General features: G+C 40.5%; 1 protein-coding gene across 8 annotated transcripts in view; it reads right to left on the reverse strand.

Annotated features, from left to right (window-relative positions):
* Window positions 1-19,007, reverse strand: part of LOC122567626 — a 585,073-nt gene that overhangs the window by 277,254 nt on the left and 288,812 nt on the right. Inside the window, exon 1 of one of the 8 annotated variants that reach the window (XM_043726380.1) lies at window positions 561-787. The exons of the other annotated variants lie outside the window; for them this stretch is intronic. The gene's annotated coding sequence lies outside the window, so the exon portion shown is untranslated. Of the gene's footprint in view, window positions 1-560; window positions 788-19,007 lie in introns of those variants that run through there. 8 annotated transcript variants of the gene reach the window in all.

Below are 19,007 nucleotides of genomic sequence, written 5' to 3' on the forward strand. Positions count from 1 at the left end.
GACATCCTAAATATAGCAGGTCCTTGAATACTCATTCAAAAACAGAATCTAATATATTTAACTTGATGAATTTAAGTAGCATATAATATTAGTAAGAGAAAGAATATCTCCATCGTTCTAATATCGTATACATTATGAGATTCATTAATTTAAAAGAGAGCCTTACACGTACGAATTGTACAGGAATAAGAGTGTTCTGTCGGTGTTACAATTTTTGAGAAATGTTTTTAAATGACAGCGAAGGAGACACCGATAATATCACTACGTTATGTACATAACTTAAAGACGATATTAATATTGTTTTGAAATTGGTCTATACGAATTTATATTTTCATAAACACAATTATTTAAGTAAAATAAAATAAAATAACCAAAACGTAGCTCGAGTGAGCGCAATACCTGGCCCTCGCTACAACGGCCCTCAAGGCTACAAAGGATTAAAAAGAAGAAAAACTTAAGTTAAACGAGTGATTGTTTCGAATGGCCAACGCGAGGAAACAATGTCAGTCACCCCCTTCGTCCGTGAATTAAAAGTAACAACAATTCCGTAAGGTACTCACTAATCGCAAAATAGTGAAAATGATCGGTGCCAGGCGTGGTCGTTGAATTTTCAGCAAACTTAATTGTGAAAATAATTGCTGTACATTTAATGAGCCGGACGGGTAAATAGGGTCACCCTGCTGCCACGCTAAACTACCCTCCGTGTATTGTATAAGCACCTTCAGTTCAACTTCTTCTTTTTCTTCTTCCCCTTTTTCCTCTCCATTCGCCTCTTCTTCTGCCCCGCTTTTATTAGCCCCGTTTTCTCTCGTACAACTCGCGCGCGACTTCACGGATAATTAATTTAGTTTTGCAATTTCTCCCGCCGAAGGAACGCCAGCGTACTGCGATTTACGTTCGTTCCAACCGTCTTCCTTACTATTCTCCTTCGCCCCTCTCTCGTGCCATTTCGCTTTGTGCGCCGGGAAATCGTCCTGGGCTTGTTTACCTGCGTGCTTTCGTGGAATTCATCGATCGTTACACGCGGTAAATATGACGTCGACTCGTTCGAAAACACAACAGAAACACACGGAACGCTATTTGGTCGACCTCTGTGCAAAACAAGGAATACACTGGTCTCTGCGAAAGTAGTTAAGCCACAGTAGTTATTTACCACAGCAAACTTTTATATACTGTACGCGATATATAAAGATATTTCGAAATTTCATGAACACTGTAACGAAACGCGACTATCGTAATTACAAGTAAAGATAAGTAGAAATTGGATCTGAAAATGTACTAGTAATTCTAGACAGAGTTGGAAATAAACAAATACTATTCGTTCTATTACTTATTCCGCTTGGGCAGGTATGAGAATAACGAATGGATGCTATATAGCTAAATTTATGGACTTCGTGGTGTTACTAAGCCATGAATAATAACTTCCAAGGCGTTCGCAAGTTTGTCCAATAGATTACAGTTCAATACATTCATTGCAAATCGATTATAAATCGATCATAAATATTTTCAGAGCATTAAAGTTACTAATTCGCTACGTTAAAAAACCAGCAAGCGAAAAGAGAAAAGAAGGACAAGAGAAAAACAAAAGCAGAAAAAAGGAGATCAGAACGTTGATTCGACTTTAAACGTTAATCTTCTCTGGCCTAATCACTAGCGACGAGGCCAAGCCTCGTGTTCTTCGGTTGGGTTCATCTGGCTCCGCAGCCAGTCTAAAAAGAACACTCGAAATATCGCATGTTGCAGTGGTCGTAACCTCAAAATTTCATTCGTGTACAGATGTGTATAGCCTGTGTGTTTGTGCGGAGAAGGGGCGCAAGCTCGACGAAGAAGAGAAGAGAAGAGAAGGAGATGGCGGAGCGAGCGGACGTCGCATGGGCTGTGTGCAGCCTGAAACCTGGAAGCCTGGATGGGTGGGGGTCAAGTGGCAAATATTAGTAGGAAAACTGGCGTTGCCGAGCATGCGAGAGCTTCGCGACGAAAGCTGCTTAAACGTTCCCTTCCCTCGCCACCGTTCAACCAGCTCCACCTCCCCAAAAACCTCTCGTTTCTCCGCCACCCACGTCGAGGAAACCAGCCATCCCTGTAGCCCTCCGAGGTTTCTCTCTCCAACACAATTCCACCTCGGCGAAGTTCCCCTGCCTTCCACTCGGTGGTTAAAGTTCCAAACGGATCCGTTGTGTGTGCGTGAGAGCGAGCAAGCCAGGATGAACGAGAGGAAGAAAGAGAGACGAAGAGAGAATCGCAGTAGCGATGCTAGAGGAGTAGCAGCTTCCAACTGGTAGGATGCACTACCGGCCTAGCGATAATAATAGTGCCGGTATATTCCTTTGAGGGGTGAGAGCATACAGGGAAGACTTTTCGCGAATCGTGTACATATCTGCTTCGTTTATGTTCGCGTATTTACTGGCATAGTTGGTATCGTACTTCGACCAGGGACTTCCGATGCCGATAAAGGGAACGTTAGAATATGAGGATTTGTGGTATGATCGGTCAGGAGTAAAGAGGTTATTTTATACAGTTATATTTGAAGTATAATGATAGGTTTTTAAATCTATAGACTGTGCTCGATCGATCATTTCGAGTTCTTCGTAAAGGTAACGGAAACACGAAAGATAAACTTTGTTTTAAATTGGTGTTCAGAGCAGAGTGAATTTGTTCGGTACAATTAGATTTGAAGAAACAGACGGTATAACGATAAGTTTTAAAAGCTATGCCTTGTATTTGACTACCGATTTTCTGGATTTTGACGAGGATAAAGAAAATAGAACATCGTTTAATTTCTGAAACTAACGTATGAAAGATATAATCGATCAGTTTGACTTCTAAGTGATTCGTTTAGCCATATTTATATCACTGAAACGAATTAATCAGAGATATTGAATAATATCGAGATGGATATTGAACGTCTCGATTCGTTTAATAAAGAGACGAGTGATAAAATTATAATAGTCGATTATATTAAAATCACTGTAAGTACAGAAATAGTGTACACTGGTCGTACTCGTCGCTCGCTCGAAACAATTCAACTCCTCTACTCGCTAATTACTCTACTAGAACTGTCCTAGAGAGCACGTTCGTCTATTTATAACTACAGTTGTTGTTATAAAAAGTTTCAATGTAACTCCGGTTGACGATTACAAATAACGACGATAATATTTTGTCCGGAGTTCGTTTACCTTTGAACCTAGCAAACCAAAACAACGTTGGTCCATCCCAAGGCACAATAATACGATGGGTCTCTCCCATACAAATCTTCCATTGACTCATGTGCCGCTACAATATCAACAAGAACCAGCCTATGCTATTTCGTCCTAAACTGTCTAACACAACTCTTCAATCAGACACTGTCATAAACAACCACATTCTGAAATATCTCGATGGCGGAATTATCTGACCGCTGACCATAATAAATTATCAAAGAAAACTGACCACACGGTGTCTTTTCCTCAACTGCAGCCCTTATTTGGTCGTCGTGTTTGCGTATGGTACGGACGCGTTTGAATTCATTAAACAGACCACGATGGAGCCCTTTTCCACGGATACGTGCGCCAGGCGTTCTCATTATATCCGATTACATAGAGGCCCGCGCGTACGCTTGGCCACGGGCGATTCACGGTTAATGCGAACTAATTACCGGTCGACCGGAAGTTAAAAAGTGTGGTCAAGCTACCGCCAGCATCCGCTTATACCCTCCCATTTTCTGAGCCCGGCTGGACAATTCCCAGGGAACGAAAGTTTCCTAGCCGTGGTTCCGAGGTTCCTCCACTTTCCTCCATCTATTGACCGCTTTGCACTGGTGTAACACACGCGTTACATCCTTTCTGCTTATTTCGATAAGTTACGAACGTAAAAATATCGTGTATCATCAGCGGGAAGAATTCTGTGGGATCGGCGACAAAATTGTTGGATGATACGCGATGCAGCATTTTTAATTAGATCGTCCGTTGGTCAAGTTCTGTATTTTAGTTCTGTGGTGCAGATTGTATTATAATACGAAAAAAGTAAACAATTAAATTAACGGGGACCAAAAAATTTGTACATACGGAAAATTTGAGTCGAGTTTTAAGTTGAGTTTAACATGAAATTTCATACGTGTTGAACGAACTAATCGATACAACGAGTTTAATATAGAACTGAAGAGTACTTTCAAATGTGAAAAATTTTGTACTTTTGGAAATAATAAATACATATCGAGTTTAATATAAACTAGGAAATTTGTAAATGTGAACAAATTTGATATGTTTGAAGCTGTATGAGCGTAAGAATCGAGGGGACAAGTTGCAGAAGTTACGATACTTTTTATACACTCTGCCTGTTAAATTAATCGATCTTCGTTCAATGGATTTGTATTGTTATTATCGTTCTTAGTATTTTCGTTGTAATTTTTGAACGTCATAAAATCGGATGTTACTTTTAGTTCTCTACTAGATTGCGAATAAAATATTTATATTATATTATAGTTTATAGGAAAGTGTACATAATTTTTTTCTCTTTGTCTAATCCTACTATCTGATTAATCCTAATGAGTAATAATTTGTCCTACGGTCCAATAAAAAGATCTAACGAAACAAATACGTAAAAAGAATCAAAATATTTAAACTAGTGAGCAATGAAAAATTAAAAAATTCACATTTCAAATTTTAAAATACAGTTGAAATTATTTTCGGCTACACCGATTGATTCGTCCGACATCTTTTACCGCTATCCGAACTTTTACAGCTAATATGAAATAATTACTGGGCGCCAGTAAAACAAGCAAAGTACGAACAAACCTCCTGCGGGATCCGCTTATTTCGTTTCCAACTAGCTTGGCCGGGATGGCTCGCTACGCGTACAAATCCCGTGGAATAAAAGTTTACCATCGTAGATGGACTGGATCTCTCCGCTTCCATCGCTATTTTAATACCATCTCCTCTGTACACCCACGCGTTTTAATCCCCCGTATAATATTTACAAAGCATACGACTAAATACACGATCCTCTGGTCCGAAATGCTGCTCCTGTCATAGTGTTCACGAGCAGATTAGTTTAGTTTCCAAGAATGAACATCTGGATAATCGTGAGATGGAATTTGAAGGTTTTTTGGAAACTGCTAGGGAAAAATTTTTGGAATATTTCAGATCGTTTATCTTGTAGAATTAACGATGTGAAACGGAAAGCGATTGATGTTGGAATTAATAGAAATGTTGGAAAATAGTTGATGGATGTTTGGGTTTTCTCTTAAAATCCTCGACGATGATATTTGAAAAAAGACATTGTACTCTGTTTTCTTTAAAACAAAGTAGTTGAGCGTTAACAATTTCTTTGATTATTTGATCATTTTCTGGCTACAATTGTTGTAAATTAATCACATTAAGTTTATTTTCCTTTACTAGGAAGAAAATTATTGTACACGCGAAATTTGATTCAAAGCATTGAACGGAAAAATATTAAAAGTTGTCTGAATATAAAATAGGATTAAAGTACTTTTCATAATTTTAGCGTAATAAGTATCTTTTTCTTCAGAAAAGAGCTTTAAATAAATAAAAAGAAAACACAAGTCACATTTTTCCTGTATATCACATCCATTTCACTTTGTACTTTCCACTTCTTCGCAATTAAAATATCTATCGTTTCTTTAACATTAAAATTAGCAGTATAGCAAAAATGAAAGATTCATAGAATATAAAAATTGTACAAACCGAAAAAGATGTGTATTAGAATATTTCGATGATATCTTTTTAAAATATACGCATGAAAGCTCGATTTCTCCTTTTGTTCTGATTTCTTTAATACAAATTTCATGCTCTGGCCTTCGGTACTTCTGATTCTAAGAAAATTTTGGTGCTTACGAAAGTTTAAACGCGAGTTCGCAATATTCAGAAAACGGGAGTCGTTAGACGAAGTCTGAGACCTCATCGCGACTTCTTTTTGGTGCTACTTCCGGTCGCCAGGGGACAGCGCTAAAATTGCAGCTTAATGACCCGTTGTCTCGAAGAAAGCATCGCTGTTCTTTCGCTTTTGCGTTGGCACATCCGTGTTCCGTTAATGCGATCTGATACAAAGCAGCGATATCGAATTAACGGGCACCGTTACGGCCTTTAACACGATATTTCGACTCGTTGCGCGCCGGAATTGCACGTGAGAGGATTATCGAAAGAGCTGGAGAGTGAGCTCTTTTAAAAGTTGCACGAGCTTCTTGAAGATTTCCGACCAAGACGCGAACTGCGAGATATAATAGCTAAAGAAAGGTACGGTTTTTACCGTAACCGAAGTAAATTTTTAAAACTTCCTTCCTTTTCCTGTATGTTCTTAAATGTTAAGCACCTTGAGATTTGCACGAAAAATATAAACTGTTTCTTATTGAATATATTATACATTATACATTATACGTGGCAATCAATAAACAATTTAGAAAGTACTTCTAAAGAAATATTCTACGAAATATACACTTCTAAAGGATATTTAAAGAAATTGAGTTTTGAACCTTCCAGTGAGGAAGTTCCAAGTTGTAAAACACCCGCTGAATTATTCAGTTCAAATTGTCATGAGGTAAACGTTAAAAAAAGAATTCGTTTTAATATAGAAATGACACGGTATCGAAGTTAATACTAAAACCCTAAAATCAACAGAAATATTCTTATTTTGATTTTCTCCCGTATCCTCGTCTCTTATCACTGTAACCGAACTAAGCCAAACGTCACTTTAGATCTCACTGCCAGAGAAAGACACGTTAAAGAAACATCCCGTGTTCCCATCTACAAACTCACTTCTCTGTCTCTTTAACACCACTAACATACATTCCATCACTATTCGAGTCTCACGTTTTCCACGAAAATTCTATCTGAAATCTCCCTCGACTGCAGAACCACGAAACACACGAGGGCGCATTATTCGTGCTCCCTTCCTCTTACGAAAATCCGTAAGTTTCGTGGCGGCTCGAAGAGAAAAGGCGGAAGCACGCGGCGAAGTTGCAGGTCGAAGCATAACTTTTTCATTTCCTAGAGTCTTCCGGTTCCGCGACGGACTTCCTCCCAGCGGTACCAGTTGGAAAACTCGATGGCTGAGGGGTTGGTGGCTGTGTCACGTCCTTCTCGCGCGGAATATCTTTTGTACGTGAGCCTCTTGAATAAACATGCAGGGATGCAGCGCGCAGAAGCGAAGGGTGAGCGCGAAAGAAGCAGAAAGGAAATAGAGCCGGCGTTAAGGGCGAAGGCCTGTTACGGGCAAACGATGAAAAATGTCTGCGCTCCGCTCTCGCGCCAGCACCGCAAAAGACAAAAGAACAGTGGCGCGATAAGGAGGCCGCAAATATTTTCAACTTAATTAACCGCGCCCGCTTCTTAACGGACGATTCCGCTTTGAAAGCACGCGCCGCGCGAGAAGATATCTACGTGCACGCGCGCCTACGTGTGTCGCGTCGCTGCTGCGAAGTGATGAAAAAGCTAACCAAAGAGACGACGCCTCCCTTTGGCGACAAAGGGATCCTATTTTTGTGGCGGCGATGCGATACGTGTTCGCGGCGTGGAAACGAGATTACTTCACAGCCACCGGCCAAACTGACGCGACTCCGAGTGAAAAAAACGAAATTCCCCGAGCCTTTTGCTATTTACGAAATAATCTTTCACCGTGGGGATGGATTTTCGATGTTATCGGAGATCTTTTGGCGAATGAGCTGAGACGCGTTGTTTGATTATGAGCGATAAAAACGTCGAATATACATTCTTCTAGAATATCAATCAAATACTAAAAAAAAAAAAAAAGAAACATTGATAACGTCCTCCAAAACGTTCAGACAAATAAGATTCTACGATAAAACGATCTATCGCAGACTTAAAATACGTCAGAAACTCCACCTACAAAATCACGTTAAACGTTCAACCTCTCCCAATCGCAGCTCAGAATGTACAATTACACCCCACTTCCGCTTTAGCAAAGTTCAAAACCACGGAAACATCGTGGGAACCAAGTTTCCCGATAACGACAACCTAGCAACGCAGCCGGACTCTCTCGTCGCAGCAAACGAATCCAGACGAGCGCGTAGCCGCGCATTAGAGCTCCCTTTGCCGGGATTTCGTTAATTCATCGCGTTAGGGGCACGAAGACACGGCCGATGCAAAGCCGTTGGTCCACGTTGGTTGCTCGCTCGTAGCCGCGCAATCATTCATATTTAACGGACCATTTGATGGATTGTACCAAGAGACGTTGGGGAAAGGGACGAGGGAAAGAGCGAACAGAGAGAGAGAGAGAGAGAGAGAGAGAGAGAGAGAGAGAGAGGAAGAGAGAGAAATGGCAAGCAACGGAGGTTATATAGAACAGGACGTAAACGGAGGTTTAAAGCGTAGGTTGGCAGCAGGTCGAAGTCTCGTAGGTGGGTTAGGTCGTAGTCCTCGGGGACGCTGCATTAGTCACACTCTCGCATCACTCAGCTCGCCCTCTCTTCCTACGTCTACTTTCCTTTCCCCCTTTCTTCGTGTATCCTCGCTTTACGTGGAAAACGGGCAACGGCCTTCTCTTTGCACAGCACGGGAACATTTTCACGTGGGAATATTTAACTCCGCGGCGGCAAATTACTCTGCGGCCCTCCGGTCACCATTGCGCGCCTGCTGCAAGCTAACCCGACGCTGGCAGGTTGCGCGCCACCGCATCGGGAACCGTCCAACACGAGACGGGACTTTACGAGCTACGCCTCCCTCGGGAACTGATAAGGCAACATCGTGCTCGGCTGACGTGCCCGCCCGCCACCCGTCTTCCCGACAACTTGATGTAAGTGCGCGAATACGCTCTGTGTTTACGCGAGAGCTAGACTTGCCGCTACTTCTTTTACTTTTTCCCACGTTCCGCGTGTCTGCTCGCGACCCAACTTTTGGAAATCGCGCTACGCGATCACATTGCCAATGGGTTTTACGCTTTGCAGCGGCGTTCAGATTGTACGCGTTTTCGAAGGACTTCGTGAATAGTTTTGGTATATTTTTAGTAGTAGGTACGCTTCTTTTGCAACACTGTTCGCGGCCCGAGAATTGTATAGCAGGAGAGATACAGGTCTGATCGATGCATAGTGTAACAACCGTTATTAAACATTTTCTTTCAACACGCGTGAAATAAGACACACGTTATTTGTTATAAGTCGAAATAATTACATCCGCAAATTGAAGGAAGAAGAAGCGAAGTACGTCTCGTGCTGATATGAATTGAACTGAAGATTAACCACACGATTAATAATTGAGAGATTGTAACATAAAAGAGCGAATAAACAGCTCGTCCTCGACACATCGAGAAAAGAACCGCGAACGTTTCTGGTAACAAATAGCGAAGCTGCTCGATAGATGGGCGGTTCCTCGCGCGATTGGAACCGATTCAAGCTTCAGAAACCATGAGCCAATTTCGACCATGATCGTTCGAAACGGAGTAACGTGGCGAAGGTCGTCAACCTCTGCCGCGAATCGCACGAAAATTTGTTTCCGGTAGACGAACGAGCTATCAGCGAACCGCGGCTTTTAAACACGCCATTACGCAAATTAACTTTTGTAGCGCCAACGGCGTTCGCGTGCGACTCACCGACAAAGAGGGACACAGGACACATCCCCTTTGGCCGTGAGCCAGCCGTTCGTTCGAGATGTTTTGCCACGAGAAAATTCGCGCATATTTTCCACGTGGCGTCGAAAACGTCGAAATCGCGATTCGATGGTAAGCTGAGCTGCCGCTGGCACCTAAGACGTTCGATCATAATGAGAAAGAGAGAAACATCGTTCTCGTAGTATTACGTAGTTTGTCGAGAATTTACGAAACAGGATTCGCGGGCTGACACAAGAAATAGCGTTATGACGATGTGATGTCGTAAGAGTAGAATCGAAGGATGATGCAATCTCGTAACAATGTATATTTATTATTTTGTTGTGCAGTTTTAAGGCGTGTGACAGCAGGAGGATTGCAGAAGAAAAAATAAGGGTACATAAGAATAGAAACAAAAACTATCGTTGTGATGTGTCGATCATGGTCCAATTATAGAGATTAAACGTGACAGATAGACTTCCAAAAAAATCCAAAGTGTATTTTTTCAGAGATACACAACCGCTCGACATCTTGCGTTTCGTCGGACACATCGCTTCTACTACAACAGAATATCACAGATCAATACTGCACAGGGGAATAAATAATTCACGTTTCAGCGACATTCTATTTTTTGAAACACAAACGTTGTCACTGTGACACAGTCCATTCGCTTTATACTTTGCGACGAAGCAAACGAGAATAATATGCATAGCCTTGGAGCTTGAGGGAAGATCAGAAAGTAACGTTCGAAGGTGAAGAGCTTTGAACGAAGTCGAAAGTACGACTGAAGATTTCTTCTTTCACAGAAGCACCTTCAAAGAAGGATTCGACCTACATAGCGTGAAAGAGGCGCAGACTGTTGGCTTCCGAAAAGTTGATTGATCTTTTTCTTTTGTGTTACGTATGTTACATTCGTCTCTGTCCAGAAGCGGCCAACGAAATGGATTTTGCTTCTTTGAACGAACATAGGTATCTACTTCCTCGAACGAACCATGCCAAGACTCTTTATAATTCTTTTACTTACTTTACTCGAAATCGTTTTATTTCATAGTTCAGATGCTACGATTGACTGAAAACGAAATTGAGATTTATGAAGAACTCGTTAGTTTACAACCTGAGCGATGGTCATTTAATTAGTACAAATGAAAGTGGATAACGCGCGATGCGTCTGATTATTTTGGTAAAGATGCGATCTTTGTAATTTACTCATGATACACGACAAACATGCAGAGATATACGAGTTATTTCGATGGACGAACAGTCGGTGTTGAAATGCACCGTGATAACAATTTTCGTATAATGCGACAATGTAATATATCTACCGGCTGATATACCGGTACAATATACTTCGATTATATACGATCATTGATGATGTTACGGAATTGTTGACGCGCAACGGTGGGTTAAATTTAATCTATTCACGGTAGGACGCCGTTGTTTTGCATTATGCCCACGACCCCTTGCAAATCTACAATGACCCAAATAACGATCGAGCGAATTCCACTCTACTACTATTTCTTCTGTTACAAAAACGATGCAATCTCAATATCGCGATACGATAAAATGGCCACCTACTCTACGAAATAGATGTTTCATATGAATAAACGAATGCTTTCAATTTTTCTTTATCTCGCTAGTATTTCTTCAATAAAAAGACAATGCAACCCGAGTATCACATTTTATTATCAACATTAACGTTAAATTCTTTCACAGAAGTATCACTACTTATCAGTTTATTACGATCTATCACAAAGTATTTCTCACACACAAAACTTTGCAAACTTAATTTTCAAAAAATCCCAAATACGTAGTCCATGTTCAATCCGCTTTCATCTATGAAATTGCAAGTATCGATTAAAAGCTAGCTTATTTGCCTCGCAGAATCAGCGGAAGTGTATGAAGATACAAAGCTGGGAGAAACCGCGAGATCACCTCCGTCTTTCAGGAAAATCTAAAGGACAGTGATTCGACGGTCTACCATTGAAGCTGCCACACGTGTCGCTTTGCAATTCAACGCGGTCGGGACATGGTGGCACGCAAATATGCGTTTTTGAGTGTGCATAGCCCGGTTAGGTTCGGTGGCGAGATGCTTCGAGAATCACTATAAATGGTAATGGAGAGCGGTGTTCACCTCAAGCCGGGACAAAAGGTGTGGAAACAAGGCCAAGAAGAGAGAAGGACAAGAAAACGACAAGGTCGAGGAGAGAGGTCGATGGGGAAAGAAGACAAGGAACGGGTGACCCCAGGGGGTGGTTTGAAAATGTAATATTTCTTCTGGCTGCGGAATAAATAATAGTATCGTACTATTATACAATGGTAATAATACACGTTCAATTCAATGGTACGCTTCACAACGACCTTCGTTTTCAACTCCGCTAAAGCGGTTCCCGATGCTCCATTGCATTTCCATAAATTTCAGTTGTGCCACTGGCCGCCCCCGCGGTTCTCTTACACTCGATGAACCTGCGCAAGGTTTCAGGGTTTAGCGTTGGTTTCGTTGGCAATTAAGTCGCTCGTATAATTTCAGCTAGTTCACTGTACGAGAGATGATACCGCGTCCATTAATAGTCATATTGATTAGGGATAGAGAGAAGTTGGATGGATTAATTCAGAAATAAGGAGAACACTGACTTCGATTGAATTTATTGGGAAATATATGAGAAAATATGAAGTTTAAGTTTGAATCTTTTGGTTTCTTATAATCTAAAAGAATTGTTTATATTATGGATAATAAATAAGAAATTATAAAATCATTCATCATTCATTATAAAGTAAAATTGACTCTAATATTTACGATCCTTACTTTTACGAAAAATAAACTTGATGAGGTTTCTTTGTACTAATTTACGGAATAAAACTTCGGTTACATAAACTTTGTTTAATCGAGCGAAACGTTAATTAGTTTTCCATCAAACGAATTCCTTGTATGCTCCAATTCGTTTATCCAAACCCGAGGTCCTGTTATATGAAAGAAAGATCATCGGAATAAAAATTTTCATTATACCGAGCTCCAATTATACAAACTATTTATCTCTTAGCATGTATGAACAGGTCTTCATTGGCCTATGAAAAAGGAAAACAAAGTCAAACGATTTACGAACGCATAAAAGTTTACAGTGAACAGCACTAGTAAAATAATGTATTACTTAAAGCATCGCCTATAAAATAAAAACATTGATAACTATGACGCGGAAACGCTATTAATATTCCTGACATAAATTGATATTCGTGCATAATCTTGATGTGATCAAACGACATCGCTAATAATTCTTTTACCCCCGAAGTGGGAACTAAGTCTCAGCCAATTTATACTCTCTGACCCACTCCCGTTTTCCTCCTCACTCCATAGCTATAGAAACGGGGGAAAAGTCACGCTTAACTCGCGGGTTTTCCATTTATCTAAGCCCTGTCGAACAACGTGGCGTGCTCTCGCGTTAAAACGATTTTCTCTGGCGTCCCCAGCTATCACGTTCCCCCCATGATTTTCCACCAATAACGCGCTGCAGCCCCCACGTTCTTGTCGCCCCAATCCCATTTCTTCGAAGACCCATCGTCTCTCGTGTCGTCGAGACGCATAGGCGTCAAACGTTCCGCGACAGATGCGATCCTTCGCAGAAATTACCCTCTGAGAATTCAGTACAGCCGAGACATCTGGCAATGCGCGAGAAGCCAGAGACAAGCGATGTTACAGGCGCGAGACGTTTCGAATAATTTTCAACCTGCAATGAGATTTCAGATTGCTCGGGTAATTTCGTTGTTTGCTCTTGGAAATCTCGCCAACATTAGAAAGAATAACAGGAAGAAGGTGGAAGAAATTCAATCAACAGAGAGTGAAGTTTTTCTATTTAAATTTACAACGATAATTGCAACGGTATATTGTTGTGTACAATACTTGCTAAGAGGATTGTTGGCACTAGAATTTTCGTTTATCATGCAAGATTGTTATCAATTAAGTAACTGAACTTGTTTTTTTTATTATCGATCTTAACCCCTTCGTGGAAGAAACAGCTGCAGCCATCGACAAAGAAGAGTCACTGTCGGACAAGATGCCTATAAAGCGAATCGATTAAAAAAGATGAGAAATTGACCGACGATTTTCCAAAAGAAAACGCGTCATTCTGATTTCTGGGACAATCGCATCCTCAACTAATATCGTTAGAATCAACGTTATACCTCTGTTTAAGATATAAACTTGCATAACAATTTGCACGAATAAACCAGACCGATATCCTACCATGGAAAACGTTGAGCAGCGCGTCGATTCTAAATACGAAGAGATTGCCGACCTTAAAATCCGCAAAAATTCATAAATCTTGCGAAACATCCGCTTATCGATTGAAATACTTTTCACATCCCATGAAAACTACGTATTGCATGATGAACGAAGCTGGCGCGGCAGATCGACAAATCCTACATATTCTTCAAGACGCGGAGGAGCCGCGAGACTCCACGGGGAGATGCGCGGTATGCTTCTCGAGTCGCGAGAGAGTTTCGAAGGCTCGAATTGCAAAGGGAAATAACTTGGTATTCTATTAAAGAAACAGCCGGTGGGAACAGAGATCGCGAAGGGAGTTGGTTTTGCTCGCGATGCTGCAACATTGGAGGAGGGTGGGCGCGCGTTATCCTGCTCGCGTGCGCCGCCATTGGGAATTAGTTGCGTAGAACTGTTTCCGTGAGAAGCTGTAAAACTCGGCTGGGGGTTGAAGCAGCCGCGCGCCATGTCGACGAGGAGAGGGGTTGGAGGCGGAAGTTTCGCCGCAACGAAAGGAGTTCTCGGGGATTCGGAACTCGCGCTGCTCTCGTTAATATCGGCGCTTGTTGCCGCGTACAGCGCGAACCAGCGCGATGATGAATGCGAAATGCACGTTACACGGATATGCAGACGGAAGTAGATGGAAGACGAGTTTCGCCGGGTTGAAGAAGAAACGGAGGGAGGATATAGTTCTTACGCGCCGCATCCACGAGAGAAGAATTACGCTGTTTCGTTCCAATTTTCTTCGAACTCGCTGTAGATTAAATACCGCTCTAAGAGGATTTGTGACTCGTAAGATGATTAAGTGGAAGACGTTGCGTTTTCTGTAAATTAGAAGGAACAAGACGATGAATATTTTGTTACGTATCGAGGCATGCAATGTTTCCCTCGTTGCTTGTCTCAGTTTTCGAATTTATATTGCATCCATCGCTGTGTCATTAGCGGTAAAATTGTCTTGATTTTCTTTTATATCGGTGCGATTCAATTTTGTGGTGGACGTTGGTGTGTTTTAGTTTGTTGGACGCAGTCTGTTCTCTACCGTAATACGAGGTCGTGTGCGCAGCAGAAGAGCTCAATTTACATTTTCACCTTTAAAATTGAATTTTCCAGACTTGTGTTTTTAATTCTGAATATAAGAAGATCTCTTATAGAGTTTTAAGACAGAAGTTAAAGTCCAAAAATATGAGATTTAAAAGCGAATAATATGACATTGGAAGCATGGAATTAACGAGACCAATTACCCGTAATCCATTTCTATCGCAAAAATTATTCGTGCCCGTGCCCGAGTTATCAATTAAATGCGTATTGCTTTTATTTTCTAGATAGAATCGATTTCAACTAACGAGAATAATTCTCATCGAATTAACAAGTCCGTTTAATATGTAATCAACCAAACTCTACTATATTCGATATGGTTTTATTACAGAATTCCAACTAAAATACACGATCCGCTTACATTCAGAGCGAAAAAATACAAAAATTAAAAAAGTATTAATCTCAAATACACATACTTTTCATCAAATGAATCGAAATCGAACTACGCTCTACGCGAATTTCATCTTCGATCGAACGTAAATATCGTAAGAATTATAGGAAGCTAATCAAACGGATACAGATTCGAGATTGACTGTAACTTCAACAAACATTCTATGATATACGTTAGAAACAAAATAACATTTCGAGATATCAACAGATAACAAGAAAATCATGAACCGCAAGAAACAGATCTCTGCTTAGATTCTATCCCTTTAATTGTGTTCGTAAAAATATATATTCACGTAAACCTCTGCGATCTACCTTCTAAACACTCGTTAATCGTAGATAATTAATATCACGAAGAGCGTGGATTCGTTAATTGAAGGAAAGCAAACGAATTTCTTATGACACAGGTATTACGCTATAAATCACGATACGATATTACGTGAAAGAGATGATAATGGAAAAGAACCACAATGGAAGCGTAGTATCCTCGAAACGAAACGGTTTCACAGAGTAGATTCTATGCAAGATGAAACGTCGTGGCATCGTTACTCACTCTTCACGGTCGGCGAAGGGTGAGTTGATGGAGCGAATCTCGTTGCCGCTTTAAGATGCTTCTCGCTTTATCTTTTCGCACGATTTGACAAAAAGCATTTGCTACAGTGTATACTCGGTAAAATAAAGCCAACTAGACACGGGCTGCAGCGCATCCTGACGCCGTTTTGTTATCTAATGATGCGAAAACCTATTCTTCACTGCCTTCGCGTCATTTCATCGAATAATGCGCAGATTATTATTTCCAACGTTTAGACGAAGAAATTGAATTTTCTCTGTTGTACAAAAGTGAAGTCGATTTACACGTAAACATAAAAATATTTATTTTAAAGACTGTTCTCCTTCTGATTTTTAAATTCTGCTGCATTATTATACGTGTTGATTTATTAAACAGACGAGTGATAAAATTGCAATAGTCAGTGTATATTAAAATCACTTTAAATACAAGTACAGAAATAACGTGTGCCGGTCGTTATCGTCGCTCGCTCAATGCTACTGTTCAACTCTGCGCTCGCTATTCGACTGTATAACTTGCCATTATGATTCGCTATACTGATTGTCCTAGAGAGCACGTTCGTCTATTTGTATCGACCGGTGGTATTAGAAAAAATTCCAATGTAACTCCGGTTGACGATTACAAATAACGACGATAATATTTTGTCCGGAGTTTGTTTACCTTTGAACATAGCAAACCAAAACAACGTTGACACTCCAAGGCACAACTTTCGTTGACTCGTGTGCCGCTACAAAATTACAAATTCTTAGCGTAGAAGGGAAGTGAACTTTGAAACGCAGAAATATAGGCGTGGGAACTATCTTGGATTGACAAGCGCCTTCGATATTTTAGAATTTTAATTTAGCAGCGGCCGAAGAAGATTCAATATGATTACAGGAAATTCTCATTATTGAGAAGAAATTATTACGATAATACATATGTCTAGAAATATATTAGTCTTCGATCTCGATAAATTTCAAACTGCGATCGATTTCACGATTTATTTAATTATTCTAAATAATTATCTGAACAAAAGATCTAACAACTAAAACCATTCTACTCGTAACAGACAAATACCGGAGAGTTCCCAATATAACTAATATCGACATGTCAAACGAAAATACACGTATAATGTCGAAAAATAGCACAAGTGTTTGTTGGAAAAATTGACATTGGCATATATTTACGTAGAGACAGCCATAATCCTTGGTGCTCACCGGTAAATTACGGAACCTATTTACCGCTGTGATAAAATATCGTACGTTCGAGTGTCACCGCGCATTTACGTTTCAATTGTTCATTTGTTCGATGTATATGGGGTAGAAGGGGCACTGGGAATTGTTATACATTAATAATGAAATGCTGCGTTTTGCCGTCGGTTATTATCGGACACGGGAACGCTTCAAAGTGTTTTGAAGAAGTAGCTATTGTTGAAATGCTAGCACCAACAATAACCGGGTGTACCGAGAATAAAAGAATTTACGATATATTTACTGAATATTCACAATCGGCTTTTGCAATTACAATGAAAATGAAAATAAAAAAGAATTGTTCTTGGTATTAAAAAATCGCTTCGCTGAAATATGTGCTACATGGTATTTATGGACTAAAATCGGAATGTTGGATGGCAGAGCATGAATAAAAGGATTTGTTACGATTATTAAAAAAATTTTCAACGAGGTGAACTTTTCTCGATTTAAAAATTTCAAAGATAATAAAATGGTAATAATACCATTCTAGGGAATATGTTACCTAAAACGCTTCGTTAAAATTGTTATATTACAAAAGAACGTAGATAATCGATATCTTGCTCTATAGATTACTCCATAATTATTCCTTAACAGAATCAATTGCTCTAGACTCCAATTTAAAAAAAAAAATTGTAAAATTATAGTTGAAGAAAGAACGAGAAGGAAAATCAAAAGAGCGAATAAAAAAAAAAAATAGACGACGGGGCAAACGTTTCGAAAGTTCCGATCAGTTAAAAAGGTCTATTAAGTACACAGCTTTCAGAGGGTTAACAAGCCACCGCAAGTTCAGCGGAGTGTAATTAAATCTAGAGGAGACTGCGTTTAGCTACAGCGAAAGGTTGCAGAAATTTATCGAGTTCTCGAAAAGTTATACAACTTTCGAGTCGCTCGAGAACTTGCCGGACACTCCGCCGTAGACATCACACGAAAATTAAACTCCGCTAGACTTGAGCAAAAATTTTAAAAGCGACCAATCTTTGCCTCGCTAAGACGATTCTATTTCCTCTTTTCCGCTGCTTCTATGATATCGTGTCATAGCAGTTGCCACTTCACATTATTCCAACAAGTACAGAACTGTTGTACACTTTTGTCATGGATTTTATTTATTAATTATTGTAATTTAAAGCGATAAATTTAATGTGAGATTATACGAAATATTTAGATCGTCGAAAGAGTATGACAGTGCGTTCTAACCTGAATGATAATACTAAGCTTAAAAAACGATCTCTTTACAATCCTTTCCTTCTCCGTCTCAATTTCTTTCAATTTAAGCGAGCTTCGTAAAAATTCGCAAAAACTTCATTCACGTGCACTCGAAGCCTTAAACAGTTTTCCATTTCACGCGTTTCCATTTCAACTTCAAAGACTCTCCAACCAATTTTTCGCGCCTTATATGCCGAAAAGCGTGTCATTCCCTATAAACTTTCATTCGAACTATCGTTTCAATCGTATCTGACATAATTCGAGTTCCCCATTGACTAGTTTGGAGAACTAACGGAAGTCGAAGTAAAAGTCGAGCGTGGCGTATCGCGCACCGGTAAAACTGCTCCGGAAACTCAGACGGAGATGAGCACATCGGGCCGCATACGCGACCTGCCTTTCCGCGAATAAATTCCCCGTACGTGTCTCGAATCGTAGCGAACGAGATCTCTCTGCCTGGTTTCCGGTCCCCGCGGATGGCGAGGGAACCGGCCGAGGATCCTCCGCTGGAACGAATTTCGGGTCAGAAAGGACTGCCACGAGCTCTCGTCTCGCAGCGATACCTTCGTACGTTCGCACGTTCCCTCGTCGCGCCACCTGACAAGAATATTATAATCGTGGATCACGAGAGACAAAAGTTTTCTGGCCGGGCTGTAAAATTCTTTCGCTCGTATTTCTCAAGAAACGACCGAGGGTGAGAAAATCGAGAAAACAATTGCTGGAAGACGTTCGAAGGAGATTTACG

The sequence above is a fragment of the Bombus pyrosoma genome, linkage group LG5 (assembly GCF_014825855.1).
Source record: "Bombus pyrosoma isolate SC7728 linkage group LG5, ASM1482585v1, whole genome shotgun sequence".
Taxonomy (NCBI): domain Eukaryota; kingdom Metazoa; phylum Arthropoda; class Insecta; order Hymenoptera; family Apidae; genus Bombus; species Bombus pyrosoma.